The 20,577-nt window shown below is 36.5% G+C and overlaps 1 protein-coding gene across 1 annotated transcript in view; it reads right to left on the bottom strand.

The window, feature by feature from the left end:
* The window catches only part of LOC101890026 (serine-rich adhesin for platelets), a 53,340-nt gene extending 33,408 nt beyond the window's left edge, over nt 1–19,932 (bottom strand). The window contains exon 1 of the mRNA XM_059123103.1: nt 19,857–19,932. The gene's annotated coding sequence lies outside the window, so the exon portion shown is untranslated. The remainder of the gene's footprint in view (nt 1–19,856) is intronic.
* Between the last annotated feature and the right edge of the window lie 645 nt (nt 19,933–20,577).

Genomic DNA, 20,577 nt, shown 5'->3' with positions numbered 1-20,577 from the left:
ATTATACCCTACACTACAAGGTGGTCAGGGTATTATGTCTTTGTGCATTTGTTTGTAACAGGCAAAAGGAAACGAGATAGACCCATAGTTCCTTTTGATGATCTGCATAGAATCACATTCTGAGTCGATTTATGCATGTCCGTCCGTCCGTCCGTCTGTCCATGTATTTTTGTAAACAAAGTACAGTTCGCATTTATTGCTCTATCCAGATGAAATTTTGCACAACTCATTTATGTTTGCCCAAGGACGAACTCTATTGAAATTGGAGATTATCGGTCAAAATTTAGATATAGCTCCCATATATAACTTCGTCCGATTTGCCTTTTATTGTGCACCAAACGTGTAATATCAATCCGAATAGTATGGAATTTTGCACATACAACCAAATTAGGCCTGAAAATGAGTATGCCAAATTTGATCGAAATCGGTTCAGATATAGCTATAGCTACCATATATATATTGTTCATCCGATTTGTTATTTTTGTCCACCGCCGCCGTAATGTGCACTATGCAACATCAATTTTTTGGGAAATATATCAAATACTGCTCAGAAATACATTTGCTAAATTTTATCGAGATCGGTTCAGATTTGGGTATAGCTCCCATATATAACTTCGTCCGATTTACTTTTTATTGTGCACCAAACGTCTAATATTTGTCCAAATGGGATGGAATTTGGCACTTACGACCGAATTGAGTCTAGAAGCTAGTATGTCAAATTTGGTGAAGATCGTTTCAGATATAGCTATAGTTCCCACATATACTGTTCATGTTATATTTGTTAGCCACAACCGTAATATGCATATGAACGATATTCAGGGAAATACATCAAATACAGCTCACAAATATCTTTGCCAAATTTTATCGAGATCGGTTCCGGTTTTTTTTACTGTTTTTTTTCTAGTAACGTTACTATGTAATATAAATTCAAAATATTAAAACTTGACGAATTAAATGTAAAAAAGAAAACGTAAAAAAATTGTTAAAGCAATAATTTGTTTTGTCGTCTAAAGCTCTCTACAAAATTTTAAAGCTCTATATTAAATGTTGCGAAACAAATTTTAAAATATTGAGGTCCCTTCGTATGTTTAAATATATTCACAATAGAAGATCGGTAGATCTTCCTACATAAGATCGGTCTTCTCATAGAATATCAGTTTATCTTCTCATAGAAGATCAGCCGATCTTCTCATAGAATACCTGTTGATATTCTCATGGAAGATCTGCAAATCTTATCACAGAAGGTCAGATCACAGAAGATCAGTTGATCTTCTTGCAGTAGATCAGTTGGTCTTCTCACAGTAGGTCAGTTGTTCTTCTCTTAGAATATCAGTTTTTCTTCTCTTGGAAGATCAGGTGTTCTTTTCGTAGAAATCAGTTGATCTTCTCTTAGAAGTTATTTTATGAACTTCACATAGAAGATAGGTCGTATAGTATGAGATGAGTAAATCTTCTCATAGAAAATCCTTTGATCTTCTCAAATAAGAGCTGTAGATTTTTTCATAGAAAATCAGTTGATCTTTTAATGAAAGATAAGTTGATATTTACAAAAAGGATCAGTAGATCTTTAAATTTTGTAGGTTTTTAATTACCGATTTGAAATACACGCCAGTGGAAGAAGAGAAAAAAATTAAATATTTGATTGTCTATCCATCACCAATTGTCTGCCGCTTGGATACTTGACAAACGAAATATTTTGGTCTACTTTACTGCAATAGTATTTGTCCATATGTCTTTCAGCCTGGCAGTAGCTTGCTCCGGGGAACAAAATTGCAAACCTCTTTCAACTGCTGTAACAACAAGAAGTAACAGCAACGATTAATTGTTTTTTGTTGGCCATAATTTGGCGATAAAATTGTTTGTGGGACTTAAGTCTCACCTAAGCTTCTTAGGTGGAGGTGTAACAAACAGTGACGGTTTGCATTTTCCGCAGCACATATTTTCGGCATGAGTTGTTGTCGAAACTCTTGTGTGGTGTTGCAGCAAAAACAAAATATTTTTTTTTTTCATTTTGGGAACCAACGGCTTATATGATTTAGGGAATTTTTGTATGTGTTTTGCAAAAACTTAACAGACAACTTTATGGTAATAGGAAACACGTGGTACTCATGGGTATCACCGGCCAAATTGTTGTTGGCTATTTATGGTAATTTTGGGTTGAAGGTTTTTTTCTTTGCTTTTATCTGTCGCTCTTAAATTTTCTGTTACAATGGGTGTTTCAATTGTTACATAATTGTTATGTTATTTTTTTTGGAGGAAAATCGTGACGAAATTGAGTGGTGGTATAAATTTCAAGTTTTTTGATTGAATGTTTTTATGAAAAATATTGTGTTCTAATGGGTAGTGAATTATGTTATGATTTTCGGTTTTTCTGAATATTCCCACACAGCTGGATAATATTCTAATGGACTTAAAAGTTACAATTTTATAAAATGAAAGCCTACTTCATCAGTCGGCGTTTCGTTTCATATGTCAACAAGGAATCGATTTGCGATTATTAATTTCCTACTCAAAATTCGATTTTGACGCTTTTTTTGTGTGATGACGTAAATTGTTGCGATTTGTTTAAAAAGTATGAACATTTGACTCCGAACCCGAATCCATGGTCACAGAAATGAAAATCGATTACGAAGTCGATTTTGGGACGACTAGCTTAAGAAATTTTAACTTTTCCGAAATTAGGAGTTATTTTCTATGAAAGTATAAAATGAATTATACAGGGTGAGATGAAGAAACTGCAACCAACTTCAGACTGCTGTCATTTATAAGCCACTCGTCCGACAACTGTTAAAATTATTCCAGTGTCAGCTCATTATATTGTTTTATTGTTTACAAGCGTAAAAAAGTATTTTGATGAGAATTTTCAAGAAAAAAAGTTATTCGTGACGGACTTCAAGCGTGATACTCTGATTTTTTTATATTTGGCTGGAAACCCACAAGTGGCTATCGTTAGAGCACTCCAGCATTTAAATGTGAATAAATGTTTTGTGTCTCGTACCAACGCTCGTTACCGTGATACTGGTAGCATAGTCCGACGTCAAGGAAGTGGCCGGAAGAAAACAGCAACATCACCATATATGGTTCGAAAAGTAAAGGAGCGACTTGATCGAAACCCGCATCGCAGTGGCCGAAAATGGCTTGTGAACTGAACGTATCGCAATATTCCATTCGGCAAATAAAAAAAAATGAGCTCGCGGTAAAGCTACGGAAATTCCAAAAAGGTACAAGAACTTACACCGCAATAGAAAGAAAATAGACTCAAAAGAGCTAAAGAGTTGCATCGCTTGGCCGAAGGTGGAGAACTGCTAAATTTGGTTTTCTCCGATGAGAAAACATTCGTTGCCCAGCAGTTTGGAAACAAACAAAATGATCGTGTTTACTCGGCAAAGAGGTCAGCTGAAAATGTGCACCTTCGGTGGGCCACCAAAACTCAAGCGCCGTCCATGGGGATGGTGTGAGCCGCCACAGCCGATGGAAACAGAATATTATCGCGAAAACATTCTGGAGGATGTTTTAAAGCCTTGAACACGCAAACATTTTGACCGCAGACCTTGGTCATTGCAACAGGACTCAGCACGCGCCACCCATGTATGTTTGCAAAATGAGGTTCCTCGCTTTATTTCCAGCGCACAATCTCTGGATACCAATTCTTTGGACTATTGTGTCTGAAGTATTTTAGAAAGCATGGTTGACACTAAAAAATACCAAAGTGTCGATATGGGTGTGAAGATAAATTGGATAATAAGAAGGTCCTAACAGATTGAAACCTGCGCCGAACAAACTAATCTTAAATGAAAGGTCTCTCTGAGTACTTTCAATCCATATATAGGTTATAGTCCAAAACCGTTTCAGAGACCCAAATTGGACCCATCCAGATAATAAGAAGGTCCTAACAGATTGAACCACTGTGCAAAGGCTATAAAACCTGAGTATCAAACTAGGCTTAAATGAAAGGCCTATCCGAGCACTTTCAGCCCATATGTAGGTTATAGTCCAAAAAATTTGGGTCTCTGAAACGGTTTTGGACTATAACCTATATATGGGCTGTTAAGTCCTTAACAGAGCTCTGTTAAGTAACTGTGTTCTGTTAACATCCAATTTCACTTTCCAATTTATCTTCACACCCATGGTGTCGATCACCTCAAGCAAGCGCTTCGCCGAGAATGGGCCAAAATACCGCAGAGCAACATTTGGGCAGCGTGTGACGGTTTCATTGTCCGTTTGAAGGCCATAATTCGTGCTAAAGGTGATCAATTCGAACAAATATAAACTTATTCTAAAATTTGATGCTATTTCCGACATTTTTTGCTTTCAATCAATAAAATTAAACAAAAATGTAAAAATTATGGCGTCAAACGGCACCACCCGATATTCGGTATATTGATGGTTTTATCCACATTTTTTCACGGATTGTATACTGCCGCAGACTATGTTGGTCGACTTTTTCTTATATTTTACATAAAATCTGTAGATCTCCATATTTATCTATTTTCCTTTTAAAAAACAATCTATGCATCTTCTTATAGAAGATTTATACGAGAACTATTGACTTTCTTTAGAAGTTCTGAAGAGATGCTTATTAAAGATCTACATATTTTATTTACTTCAAATTATTTTATTTTTTATTGGGAGCTGTTATGACAGGACCGCATCTACGAAATCTTTGTGGTTACATCATCAATCAATACCAACTCATTCCGCCATAACACATATTTTCCAAGCATTTCATAATTTCCATTGAACTGTCTTTTATACGCATCACTTCATTTTCTTTTGGCCTCCCCTGATTACACATCCCATGTTTATGATGATTATTTCACAAATGTATTATTTCATGTTACCGTTTTCAAATTCTTTCATAACATGAGCGGCTCCATTATTACAGAGCTGTCAGTCAGACAGGCCGACGGTTTTTCTGCCACAAAATTTATTGTACAATTATATCGGTGTATTGCATCTTCTCAAGCAAAAAACAAGAAAAAAACATTTTTCGTCTGTACTCTCGTCATTACTTAACATTGGAAATAAGGAGAGAAAAAAAACACAGCACAAAACTGCATTTATTACCCATTTTTGGGTCAGTTTTTTCCTTCTCGTGCATTTTTTTGCAGTTTTTTTTTTTGAGCAAACAAAAATATTCAGCCACAGCTTAAGAGTTGCTAATAGGCTTACGAAAAAAGCCAACAACAAAATACCTCTCAAGATTTATGCAAATCAAGCCACATTTATGCTAGAGCATCTGCCGGCAGTAAATTCACTAGCCAGTCAGTGCTGGCTGGATGGTTGCTGCATCGCCTGAGATAACCCAGTTTAAGTTATGCTAAACGTTTTGTTTGTTTGTGTTGTAAAGTTTCGTAGCTGCCTTGTTGTTGTTGTATTTGGTTTTCGCAAATTGAGGTGCTGTTGCTTTGCATTTGCATCAGCGGCAATGTTTGCAATTGCAAGATGCTGTTGCATATTAATTTTGGGAAGAAATTTATGAAATTCGCTGTTGATTTTCATAAAAAATATATTAAACAAATTCTAAATGATACCTGGAGATCAAAAATATTTCTATGTAAAATGAGTGACTTAGAAATGACAGCAGTCTGAAGTTGATTGCAGTTTTTTCATTTCACCCTGTATATGGCAAAGCTATACATGAATAGCTACCATAATACAAAATTGCAAAATGTTTCTATCTGACCAAATTTTACCAACTATAGTGCTATTTAGTATTTTTTGTGATTTTGGAAATGAGTGCGTATATACTTATATATCATTCTCACTAGCCTGTCACCAACAGGGACCCCAATACAAAATTTCAAAATTCCAAATTTTCCCAATTTACTACCATTTGGTATTGTTCGCACACTTAGTACCCATTTTCAAAACTTCTTTCATATATCAAACTTGCTTTCAAACCTTGATTCTCGTTCCAAATTTCAAGCGTTTAACTCTATCAGTTCACATTTTAGAATTTTTCGTAAACTTAAGGTTGGAATTTCCAAAAATCATTTTAAAATATCAGGATACTAGTTCATACCGTTTGGCCAATACAAAGTATTAAATTTTTATTACTTATGTACCCTTTTAGTACGAATTTCCAAAAAAACTGAACCTTATCACGCACCAAGACTGGCCCTCAAGCAAAATTTCAAGATTCCAGCTTCAACGGTTTCTACTGAGCGTTTATTCTCAGTCAGTCAGCTAGTTACTACTCTTTTTATACCCTACACCACAAGGTGGTCAAGGTATTATGTCTTTGTGCATTTGTTTGTAACCGGCTAAAGGAAACGAGATAGACCCATAGTTCCTTTTGATGATCTGCATAGAATCACATTCTGAGTCGATTTATGCATGTCCGTCCTTCTGTCTGTCCATGTATTTTTGTAAACAAGGTATAGGTCGCATTTATTGCTCGATCCAGATGAAATTTTGAACAGATCATTTGTTTGGCCCAAGGACGAACCCTATTGAAATTGGAGATAATCGGTCACAATTTAGATATAGCTCCCATATATATCTTCGTCCGATTGGCCTTTTATTGTGCACCAAACGTGTAATATGAGCCCGAATAGTATGGAATTTTGCATATACACCCAAATTAGGCCTGAAAATAAGTATGCCAAATTTGATCCAAATCCGTTCAGATAAAGCTATAGCTCCCATATATATTGTTCATCCGATTTGTTATTTTTGTCCTCCGCAGCCGTAATATGCACTCCATAACAACGATATTCAGGAAAATATATCAAATACATCTCAGAAATACATTTGCTAAATTTTATCGAGATCGGTTCAGATTTGGATATATCTCCCATATATAACTTCGTCCGATTTACTTTTTATTGTACACCAAATGTCTAATATTTGCCCAAATGGGATGGAATTTGGCTCGTGCGACCGAATTGAGTCTAGAAGCTAGTATGCCAAATTTGGTGAAGATCGGTTCAGATATAGCTATAGCTCCCATATATACTCTTCATCCGGATTTGTTACATTTATTACCCACAGCTGTAATATGCACTCCGTAACAACGATTTTCAGGGAAATATATCAAATACAGCTCAGAAATATCTTTGCCAAATTTCTTCGAGATCGGTTCAGATTTGGATATAGCTCCCATGTGCACCAAATGGGCAACACAAGTCCGAATTTAAAAGATACAAATGCTTCGGCATATTTAGTCCTTTGAACTTTAAATTATAATTATAATCATAGCGTGTATGATTGAATTTTCCCATAAAAACTTTTAATTGTTATGTGGAGCTCTACTAAATTAGCAAAGTGGTGTAGGGTATCATAAAGTCGGCCCCGCCCGACTTTAAGACTTTCTTTACTGGTTTATACATGGATATATCCTTTAGACCTTTTCATTCTTTGAAAAACTTAATACTTTAATACGTCCTACTCAGATTGAGTTCAATTCTTAAGAAATCTAAATGATAGTCTTCCTTCCCGTTGGAAATTGTTTTATGTCATTTTGATTCAAGAGGTTTGAAGTGCCATAATATATTAATATTTTCTTGCATACGTCACTTGCCGATGGACTTGCCTTGTCTTCCTCTTGAGGAAGCGTAACGCACATAGTTATCAATTTTCTGGAACAAAAATTATATTGCTTCCATGTTCTGTTCTTATTCATCGGGCCATGTGTTTTGTTGCAGAAACTTCTAAATCACGAATTAAAAATAGAACACCAGCTATTACACGGGAAAGGTGCCACTTCAAAGTGTTACTCATTGGTTATTCCACGTCTGACGACGCCATTTGCCATCAAAGTCCAATAGCTTCGCTCGATGAACATCTATTTGAGATGACACAATTTTCGATGTCGCAGTAAATGGACAATAATTTTTCCATTTAATTTTCATGTCTTTATGACGAACATGTTGTGGAAACAATTTTCCAGTGGTGAAGAGAAGGCACATTCATGATGAAATTGGCAAGTGAATCGATGCTGGAAACGTGTTTTGCCATCAGGTTGATTGAAAGCCATGAAGAAATGGGACATCTATTAAATATCAATTGGGAAACTAGTAGTGTGCGGTTTATTGAGCAAGTGGCTTTGTTACTAAATTCCATAAAATTCATAAATTCCAGAAATAATTAGATATAGCGGAGAGGTGCAATAAATAATATAAAAAACAAGTAAGCAAAGGCTATAGTCGTTAGGGTCCGACCATGTGATACCCTACAACACTACAATATGTTAGAAGCCTCTTATGTCCAAATCCATTTTGGAAAATTTCGCTTTTAAAATTATGTCACGGAGCACTGCCCAGACATTACCCTTAGCATTTTGACCAGGGACATTTGCCCAATATTTACGCGATCCGTCGTGCTCCCTCCTCAGGCGTGTCGATTGGCTTTAATTGTGCGATCAGGATTTTTTCTGTTTTTGGTTCACTTGAGCCCCTAATATTTTTTGATCATCTCCAAATGCAAGAGACCTATCTGTATCTCCAGATTTAGATTAATCTATACGATTTGCTTGTCTACGAAATTTGGCTATATTCGTCAACGAAATCAGCATAAAAAAGGCGGAAGTTCGCCTTTTGTGTATTTCGGATATCGCCTATAAGTAGTGCTAGTATTTTTTTCACACAAAAGTAGTGGTCCATTCTACCCGCTGTCCTAAACTTTAACTTCATGCGAAATTTCGTGTCCTTTGTCCTTTCCATTTGTGACCATTAACCCCTAAATGTATTGCGGGCATCTTTGAAAACAATAGACCTAGCCCTTCTGAGCCTTACCCTACCCTTGCGAAAATTTTCGTGATAATCGGACGATAATTGCAATCTGAATATAATAACCCTAACCTGTGTTGTAAAGTGAAAAAATATTACAAAATATACAGTTCAATATTATAAGTCAAATTGAAAAAATCGCATGCGATAAAAAATATGAAAAAATAAAAAATGTCACAAAATACTACAAAATCTATATTAACATCTTTATTGGCATATTTTTCGATTTTTTTAGATTTTATACTTTTATTCCAGGAGGGCATTCTGAATTGACAAAATTTGCCAAAATCGGTTCAGCCATTCTTGAGATATAAGCATTTTAGCTAACATCCCCTTCCTTTGTATATATGTATTGTACATATTTCGCTATATATATCCGATATATTTACTATCGGCATCTACGTAACGGTCAGAGTTGACCTGTTTGTCTATTTCTGATTTCGCCGGGATTAAAATATACGCGGTTTAATGGAAAATTTGATTTTATTTAACTCAGATGTCATAGCCTTTTTCACCCACTAAATATTACCCGATTACCATCAAAATTAGAAGACTTCTGCCCAGCTATTGGCTATTGGTCTATAACTGCGACCTGTAGAGCAACTGCAAAATCAGGAAATTTTTCAGTATTTGGTCCATTTCAACCCCTAAATATTATGAGATCATCTCCAAAAGAAAAAGGGTTCTATTCTATTCTATGCCCAAACCCCACCTCCATTCTAAATTTCGTAAAGATCGGTCCATAATTGCGACCTGTAGAGTGATTACAAATTAACATGGACAGACGGACATACATAACTAGATCGACTCAGCTCGGCGAGATAGGAAGATCCATATATACTTTCCTATGTGGGAAACCAATATTTCGAGGTGTTACATAATTTTTGGACCAATCAAAGAATAGTTTTTACCAGCAGCAACAACAACAACTACAACATCAACAACAAGTTTTGCAAACATGTGATTTTCATGCCTTTCATCTCTTGATTCGAAAAGAAAATGCCATTTGACCTTTAATATTGCCCGCTGGTGATGCATCCAAAATGTTACTCATTGTCGCCTTCATCTGCGACATCATTGTTAACGTCATAGACGACGTCGACGTCGTGTTGTCGTTCACAACTATAGACATAGTCATAACCACCGCCATCATCGTCATTATCTTCTTCATTGGTAGGTAATGGCGGTGGCATTTGGAGCAGCACTGTGCACATTATAAAATCCATATGCAATTTGCAATGTAACATTGAAAACTGAAATGCCAGAACTTAACGTGCCATCATGCCATACAGAGAGCGCCATCGCCAAATGTCAGTCTGTCTCCCACTATTCACTTCATCTTTCTATCAAATTATGAATTTATAAAATATCAATTTTTTACAAAATAGTAACATGTAAAATATGGGACTCAATTTTCCACGGGATAACTACAGGGTGAGATGAAAAAACTGCAACCAACTTCAGACTGCTGTCATTTCTAAGCCACTCGTCCGACAGCTGTTAAAATTTTTCCAGGGACAGATCACTATATTGTTTACAAGCGTAGACAAGCATTTTGGTGAGAATAAAGAGTTGCTTCGCTTGACCGAAAGGGGTGAACTGCCGAATTTAGTTTCCTCCGATGAGAAAACATTCGTTGTCCAGCAGTTTGTAAACAAACAGAATGATCGTGTTTACTGGCCAAATAGGTTAGCTGAAAATGTGCACCTTCGGTTGGCCACCAGAAATCAAGCGCCGATCATGGTGATGGTGTGGGCCACCATAACAGCCGATGGTCGCTCTCCGCTCGTATTAATCGAACGTGGCATCAGAATATTATCGCGAAAATACAGGGTTGCTCATATTCCACGGACCCATCTAGCAACGCCATAACTTTTGACAGAGATGTCACATCGCTTAATGACATACCGCGTTTGAAGCGTCAGTCCAAGCAGATTTTTACCATGAACCAATACACGACACGCGAGCGCTCTGAAGTAGTTGAAATTTACATTCAACAGAAGAAGTCAATTGTGAAAACTCAACGTGCTTTTAAAACATTAAAAAATGTGAGAAGTGCGCCTTCTAAGAACACCATTAAGCGTTATACGAAAAATATTCGACTGGTAAGGCTCTTTCTAATCCGAAGAGGCCATATAAAAGAGGCCATATCACTGCCGTACGAGAGAGGTCCCCAGGAACATCCCAAAAACACCGTTCTCAGCAGTTGGGCATGGCTCGGTCCACTTTACAACGGATTATTCGCATTGATTTGCATTTGTTCCCGTACAAAATTCAATTGACGCAAAGAATGTTGCCTGCGGACAAGCCTCGTCGATTGGAATGGGTCCAAAGGTCCGTCGAATATGGGCCCTGTATTCTGGAGGGTGTATTAAAGCCTTGGGCACGCAAACATTTTGGCCGCAGACCTTGACAACAGGACTCAGCACCATCGCACTCAGCACGCGTCGCCCAATGACCACCAAAATCACCGGATACCAATCCGTTGGACTATTGTGTCTGGAATATTTCGGAAAGCAAGGTTGGCACTAGCGCTTTGCTGGGAACGGACCAAAATACCGCAAAACAACATTCGGGCAGCGTGTGACGGTTTCATTGGACGTTTGAGGCCATAATTCGTGTCAAAGGTGACCAATTCGAATAAAATCTAAACTTATTCTAAAATTTTAATCTATTCCGAAATTTTTGCTTTCATTCAATAAATTAAAAAAGAATGTAAAAATTATGACTTTTGACTTTGTTGCAGTTTTTATACCCTCCACCATAGTATGGAGGGTATATTAAGTTTGTCATTCCGTTTGTAAGACCTCGAAATATAAATTCTAGACCCCACAAAGTATATATATTCTTGATCAGCATAAAATTCTATGTCGATTTATCAATGTCCGTCGGTGGATGATGTTTACCCAAATGTGTATTATGTCTGCAGGACCTTTGGTATTGAAAATGGGCCATGTAGGTCCATGTCTTCGTATAGCCCCCATATACCGGTACCTCCCGATATTCGGTATTTTAATGATTTTAGCGACATTACTTACCGAAATTGTTTCAAAATTAATATTTAAAGTTCGTAATAGATACTACGGCTTAAGACAGAAAATGGGCCATGTAGGTCCACGTCTTCGTATAGCCCCCATATAACGGTACCCCCCGATATTCGGTATTTTGATGATTTTAGCGAGATTATTTACCGGAATTATTTCAAATTTTGTATTTAAAGTTCGTAATGAATGCTACAGCCTATGACAGAAAATTGTCTGTACAGGTCCACGTTTTATAACCCTCATGGTACCTCCCTATATTCGGTATTTTGATGATTTTAGCTACATTATAAACAGAGTTTTTTTTTCAAGTTTCGCATTTTAATATTGTAATAGCTTGTGACAAAAGTTGCCTATGCAGGGCCACGTCGTCATACAGACCCTAATATACGGATACATTTGGTATTTCTAAGATTTTAATAGAATTTTTAACGGATTTTATTTTTTTGAAAATTATTAAATTTTGTACCAAATGGTGGAGGGCATTCAAAGTTCGGCCCGGCCGAACTTATACCTTTTTTAATTGTTTTATCACACCCTGTATAGATGTCCACTGATATCACCTACTCTACAGTAGATGGCCACTGATGTCATCTACTTTTCACTAGATGAAGTCTGATGTTATCTACTCTACGGTAGATGACCACTGATGTCACCTACTTTTTAGTAGATAAACACTGATGCCATCTGGTTTGCAGTAGATAACTCCGATGTCATCCACTCCTCAGAGTAGATGCCATAGATGACCACTGTTAGCATCTACGCTACAATAGATGACCACTGATGGCATCTACGCTACAGTATATGACTACTTTTAAGAAGCTATTTCATTTGAGGATACCCCCTGTCCCATACTTTCCAACGCTACTGTGTTTTGTCACAATTTTCATTCATTCAAATTATTATTTGCACATCTGGTGAGAGAGTAATCACACTGATTTCGTGTCTCTGTATGTTTATGTGTTTGCAAGTGTGCGTGTATCCCTACTGTTTGATTTCAGAGTCTGTCAGTGACATAAAAGTGTAGAGCTGCTGTTTGATTTTTCAATAGAAAATGCCTAAGGTCCATGGAGGTTTTTCATGAAATGACTGACTGACTCGTACACCCGCACTCTTTGTCAGTTAGTTAGTCACTCCGTCAGCCCAGACAGACAAACTGCCAGCCACAAAAATTGTGCAGTGACTAGAGTCATAACAATTGCAATGAAGTGAAGTGAATTGTCATGATTTTGACATGTACAATCAATATTTTAGTAACAGAATGGGCGGCAGCTGACGAAGAGCAGGAGGAGAAGGAGAAGGACTACAGGGAACGGGCGGGGTTGTTTGGTTTTCTAAATAATCAACCAACAAACCATAAATGGCAAATTGAAAATCATGTAACATTTGTTTTTGTTGGTGTTGTGTGCAGTTTAGGTTTTCTCTGTGTTTCCCTGTCAGAGTAAACAAGGAAAAGTGAAATATGCCAAAATTTTGTTGTTTCTGTTGTTGCTAAATATGGTAATAAAGGAAATTGAATTTTGATTTTTATTATTATTGATTTTGAATTGGAGAGATGATGTAAGGACGATGGAGGAAATAATTGTCAATAGTATTGAAAATTAGCATTTAATTGTGAGTGGGGAAAATAAATATTTTGAAAATTGATTGGGAAATATAAATTACAGAGAGTGGAAATTAGAGGAAGTGCAGTAGCGGTATGAAAGAAATAAAAAGTTTGAAATTGTAAGATGCAAGAGAAAATGTAATTTCACTATGAAGAAGGGTGGTGTCATCTTCTGAACACTACTGTAGAGTAGACAAGTGGTGTAAAGTGAATGACCACTGGTGTCATCTACTCTACTGTAGATGACCACTGGTGTCATCTACTCTACCGTAGATGACCACTGGTGTCATCTACTCTACCGTAGATGACCACTGGTGTCATCTACTCTACCGTAGACGACCACTGGTGTAATCTACTCTGCCGTAGATGACCACTGGTGTCATCTACTCTGCCGTAGATGACCACTGGTGTCATCTACTCTACCGTAGATGACCACTGGTGTCATCTACTCTACCGTAGATGACCACTGGTGTCATCTACTCTACCGTAGATGACCACTGGTGTGATCTACTCTACCGTAGATGACCACTGGTGTCATCTACTCTACCGTAGATGACCACTGGTGTCATCTACTCTACCGTAGATGACCACTGGTGTCATCTACTCTACCGTAGATGACCACTGGTGTCATCTACTTTACCGTAGATGACCACTGGTGTCATCTACACTACCGTAGATGACCACTGGTGGCATCTACTCTACCGTAGATGACCTCTGGTGTCATCTGCTCTACCGTAGATGACCACTGGTGTCATCTACTCTACTGTAGATGACCACTGGTGTCATTTACTCTACCTTATATGACAACTGGTGCCATCTTCTTTACATTAGATGACCACTGGTGTCGTCTACTCTACCCTAGATGTCCGCTGGTGGCATCTACTATATCGTAGATGACCACTGGTGTCATATACTCTACCGTAGTTGACCTCTGGTGTCTTCTACTCTACCGTAGATGACCACTGGTGGCATCTACTCTACCTTTACATTAGATGGCCACTAGTGGCATCTGTTCTACAGTAGAATATCACTGACGGCATATATTCTCCATTAGAAAATCACTGGTGGCATCTACTCTACAACAGATGACCTCCTACTACAACAGATGCTATAACCTACTCTATAGTAGATAGCCACTTGTGGCATCTACTCTACAGTAGATAGCCACTTGTGGCATCTACTCTACAGTAGATTACCAATATTGTCATCTATAGTAGACCCCTGATATTATGAACCCTATGGTAGAGAACTTCAAATGTCGTCTACTCGGCGCGTAATGTCATCTTCTCTATACAAGACAATGTCTGCTGTGGTTTAATAAATAGTTGATGGCCACAGATATCATCTATTCTATAATAGATTGTAATTGGGGTCATTGTTTCTATCATGGACATCCTGGGAGTTATTTACTCTATTTCAGAGGAATTCATAAGTGAGTTTTCCTTTAATGAAATCATTATTATACCCTCAGCCATATGGCTACAGAGGGAATATATCGTTTGATACGGCCAAAATGTGCCTAGTCGAAATAACGATTTTAGACCCTAGGTCTCTTTGGACCAATTCCGTTTCAGAACATTTTGAGTCGATCTAGCTATGTCCGTCCGTCCGTCTGTCTGTCTGGCTGGTGCGCACGATAACTCTCGAAGGGAGTATCCCATTTGGTCCAAATTGGGTACATCGTAATATTTTTGTCAAACTTAGATCGAGTTCGGAGATGGGAAATATTGGTCCACTCCTTCTGGTACCTCCCCCACAAAAGGTCGAAATTTTCAAAAATATATATATTTTTCACAGAATGAGAATGGATAATCCGAATTTGCTCCAACTATGCAAATCCTAATATTTGCGTCAGTGCTAGGTCAGGTGTGAAAATGGACAATATCGATCCACTCCATCAAGTACCTCCCCCACAAATGGTCAAAATTTTGAATAATTACAACTCTCATAAAATGTGATGTAGGAGTCCGATTGACTTCAAATTTCACACATGCCAATATTTATGTTAGCCCAAGATCTGGTGTTAAGATGGAATATATCGGTCCACTCCTTCTGGTACCTCCCCACACAAATGATCGAGATTTTAAAAAAAATATATATTTTTTCTGCACAGAAATAGAATCGATAATCCGATTTTGTTCCAACTTTGCAAATCCTGATATTCCTGATGGATAATATAGGTCCACTCCATCAAGTACCTCCCCCACAAAAGGTCGAAATTTTGAATATTCATCAAGCTCTTAAAACACTTAAACACGATTCCATTCAGACTTGGCACATCTCAATATTTTCATAAACGCAAGATCTTTTATATAGATTGTAGAGATCGGACCATTCGTTCTGGTACCTCCCACACAATGTACCTAAGTTTGAATAATCGAAACGAGCAAAGAATCCGAAATAAACATCCGGTTCTCTTCATATTACACACGTCCCATTATTTCTACTAACTCAAGATCTGGTGTGAAGATGGCATATATCGGTCCACTCCTTCTGGTACCTCCGCCACAAAAGGACAAAATTCAGAGTATCCATGAAGCTCATAAAACGGAAAATTAACATCCTATTCAGACTTGGATGATGTATTTTATCTGTATTAGATGAAGTGTGAAAATGGAATACTTCGGTTCGCTATATCTGTTACCTGACACATATTTCCATTTTCCGAAAAGGTGCACATACCTCATATAAAGTACAAGAAGTAGTCGATATAGTCCAAATCTGTCACGTTCATAACTCAACGCTGGGAGTATACATCTGTCGGCAAAACCGACTGATACTATTTTACTTGTTTTGTAGATATTTAGATAGAACCCCCATGAGTTTTATAAAAAACCCATACAACTGTCCATGTATTTTTTGAATTGGAATCAAAAAAAAACTTTATATGCTGCCTCTCTGATCTTTGTCTCCGTTTAAAAATTGCTTCCGATATTCCATTATTTGTCTTTTTATCAACTTATCAATCAGCAACGTGACAATTTTAAAACTTTTCATTTTTATTGTCGGCTTGGATTAAATGTTTAATTATCAATGAATCTCTAAACAAAAAATAAGCGAAGAACGAAAAACAAAGATTAAAACAAATGCGACAATTTGTTTACTTACGATAAAAAAAAAAAAAAACAAATAAACCAAAGCAGACTGCACAAACCCACACCCGCAATATCTTCAATTAATATCTTAAGTTCAGTAAATCACAAACAATAGATAAATTCTGAGATTTAGTTTGTTCCTCAAATTGGAGAGGAGAATGCATTTCAACTTGAGCCAGAGTAAATAAATAAATCAAAGTTGGACATTGGAAATAAATGCATTCATTTGGCTTTAAAATATCTCTGTTTGTTTGAAATTCTCCATTCTCCACTTATAGAACCATTACTGGCGGGGAGAAATTACTTTGAGGAACGTTAGTTTTCCAGGTCGTAATGGTGTTTATTTGTCTTAATGATTTACAACTCAATGAAATGTGATTTGTATCTACGAAGTGTGAAATGGCAAAGAATGAGTAGAAAAGACACAGAAGTGGGGAAGTATGTCATCAATAGTTCTTAAACAGTTGTGGATTTTGGTGAAATTTAGTTCCGATATTGGACAGTGGTTAGGGAGAAAATAATACTTTGATTTTGGTGAAATCGGTGTGGTACATGAGCTCTACCAGAAATCGGGACTAAAAGTAGAACATTTATACATTTACAGACACATATACGTATGTGGACGCTCCCATGCTTAAGTATTTCATATGCCATATTTGAATCTTTACGATATTGGTATTTATTAAGGTTTTTCTGAAAATTGTTGTTAAAATAGCTGTTCATGTGTAGCCTGAATATATGGAGAAGGTTTTGAAAATAGAATTATTTTGAGATAAGTACTGTGTACCATCCATATTTGGTATTGGGTGAAGGTATTTGGATATAATTTTGATATTACTGATGGTATCTGTGTTTGAGATTTGGCGGTGCTTTAGAAATGTGTCCTATTTATGTAGAGAAAGTATTAAATGGTGCTAAATTTGGCATTGGGTAAAGAAATTGAACTGAAACGGTGACATTTTATAATGCAGTAACTGCTGCAGTCTTGGATTGAGATATGGAACGGTTTTGTAAATGAGTACTTAGACGAACTTCAAATACCAAATCTGAAATAATTCAGGTGAATAATGTCGCTAAAATCATGAAAATACCGAATATCGGGCGGTACCGTTATATGGGGTCTATAAGAAGACGTGGACCTACACGGGCAATTTTCTGTCTTAGGCTGTAGTATCCATTTCGAACTTCAAATACGAAATTTAAAACATTTCCGGTGAGTTATGCCGCTTAAATCACCAAAATTCCGAAAATAGGGAGGTACCATTATATGGGGGCGTTACCAAAACGTAGACCTACATGACCCATTTTCAATACCAAAAGTCTTGCAAAAGGCCTACATTTGTGTACAATTTTATCAACCTTCTTCATTTCGTTCGAAAGCTAGAGCGATTTCCACAAATGGACAGACAGATAGACGGACGGACATCGCTAAACCCAATGTTTTTGGGCTAGTTTGAAGGCCAATATCTTAATATTTCCCGGATAGAAGAAGGCATCAAGCTCCGCGAGATAACTGTTCACCCATCATCAATGACAGGACCCGACAGCATGATACTAAATTTATTCGCATAGGTTGCGAAGACGTCTGGGGGCGCGGAATTCTGGAAAGGTAAAGGCTTAACAGATCCCCTCCTTGGGGAACTGCCTGCCTTACTTTGCGAGGCTTGGCCTTCATTTTCCGGAATTCTACCTACGACTTGCGTCCTGAATATAAAACGTTTCAAATATGACCGGAGGGTGGTATTCTCAACGTCCTTAAACATCGTGGCATCAAGAATATATATACTTTAAACCGATTGTTGTGCTTAATGTTTTTATAAGGCCCATCCGACATTGCGGACTTTTAAACATATATATGGGAGCAAACTTGAAATTCTTGCTTCTATGCTAAACCCGGTTGAATTGCGAAAAATCAATCCATTTGCTATAATATTAGCCATTTGGTGTACAATAAACCTAAAATCTAATAATTATATATATGGGAGATATATCCAAATCTGAACCGATCTTTATAAAATTGAAAACAGATACAGCCAAGATCTGATGTCAAATATCAAATATTATTCTTTTATCGTACATTTTACGAATTTAAGGGACTTAAACACCAAATCGGATGAATCATATATATGAGAGCTGCAACTATATCTGAGCCTATTCCCAACAAATTTAAAGTACTTATTTCTATACTAAATACGGTTGGAAGTGCCAAAATTCACTCCATTTGGACGGATATTAGCCATTTGGGCCACAATAATCCTGGCCTGAAATCGGTCGTAGATATGGAAGTTGTATCTAAATTTGGACAGATTATCACCAATTTCAATAGGATTCGTCCTTGAGCCATACAAATGTTATTTGGAAAATTTCATCTCAATCGAATAATAAATGCGACCTGCATTTTTTTTACAAAAATACATGGACTGACGGACTGACATGCATAAAATGTGATTCTATGCTGATCGCCACAAGGAACTATGGGTCTATCTCGTTTCCTTCTCCATGTTACAAACAAATGAACAAAGATATAATACCCTTACCACTATGTGGTGTAGGGTATAAATATGGAATTTCAACCCCTATTTATCCACACAAAAATACGGTGCAACACTTCTGGACTCTTCACGACTAAATTATAAGAATTCCTTTAGAGAGATTTATTATTGTTAGTTAATTGCATTTAAATTTATGCATATTTTTCTTATTTGAAAAATATGGAAGAAAGAAGCTATTTCTCTTCCTCCCTGTCTTCTGCAATTGATTGCCGCATATATCACCTTAAACTCGCCTACTTTGCCTACATAAGCGGAAAAAAGTGAAGGTCTGTCTGTTTGTCTGAATGTTTACAAATATCAGTCTTCAGTTTAAATTATTTCACTTTGATTTAATTCCTACCGTCTGTGTTCGGTCTGCACGAATGGTTCTAGTCTAGACTTCTTCGACATGTATGAACGCATGAAAAAAAAAAATCATGTGGCCCAGTTTGATATTGTGGCGGATTACCATAAATTATGTGAAGATTGTGGAGAGATGACCTGGTTGATTCACACTTATATATGTATGTATTTATATGAATATGGAAATTAGGAATAGGCAATGATTTGAAGATATCTGAATGAATGAATGAATGGGGAGATATAATTTCACAGATGTTGTCTTTGCTGTTAATCTGATTAATGAAATGTTTCTATTCTATTAATATCTTTCGAAACGTTTTGACAATAAATTATACAATTTGAATATTTATAAAATGGAAATTTTGAAAAATAATACCATAAAACCGTAAATATAATATTTTTAAAATCGAAATTTCAAAATATGAAAATTTATGATTTCCAAAATTCTGCAATAAATTCGTTGTTCAAAGTTGAAAATTATGACTCACCTTAAATTGTTTCCTTAAAGAAATATTGCCTTTCCTTGTCTCCTGGGTTCTTGTGATTTGTTTCCAAAATTCTATCTGCAAAAAATAGAGAGAAAAATAACATCCATTAAAATTATTTGTTTTAATTGCAAAGAATATTTTTCTTTGTTGTTGTCTTAAAAAAAAAAAAAAAAAAACATTTCAGTTTCACTTTGCTACAATGTTTTTTCTCATTTTGGGCTTTTTAGCAGCAACAAAATCGGTCTACATGAACTTCTTACAAGAATCTCTAGCGAAAAATGTTTCATAATTGCTTTTTGAAGGGTTCCATGTCGAGTACATTCATTGTTGTTGTTGTTGTTTCTGTCGGATCGTTTGTAACATTTATACAGTCGATTATTCTTTGTTTTTTTTCTTGCTTCTCCTTGTCGTTGGCTCCTTAAAACAAAAGCAGTGCATTAAGGAATTTTTTGTGCACTTTGCCAGTCAGTCAAACATTTAGCCAGCAGTGTGGCATCCAGTCATGCTGTCTTCTCTTTGATAATTTGCCGCCTCAATTGCAGGGAAACAATTTTTGTTCGCTTAGCTCAAAAATATTTCATTTTATCGTAAAGATGTTTTTAAAAATATGGGGCGAATAAAGGAACATTTTAAAACATTTATTTTCGCAAAAAGTGTGAAAATTTAATTTTTTTCAGTATTTGTTTCTTGAATTAGGGAATATGAGATTGTCGTGGATTTT

The sequence above is a fragment of the Musca domestica genome, unplaced genomic scaffold (genome assembly GCF_030504385.1).
Source record: "Musca domestica strain aabys unplaced genomic scaffold, Musca_domestica.polishedcontigs.V.1.1 222, whole genome shotgun sequence".
NCBI classification, from domain to species: domain Eukaryota; kingdom Metazoa; phylum Arthropoda; class Insecta; order Diptera; family Muscidae; genus Musca; species Musca domestica.
Note: the sequence above shows the minus strand (reverse complement) of the source record. Positions and strands in the feature narration are given on the sequence as shown.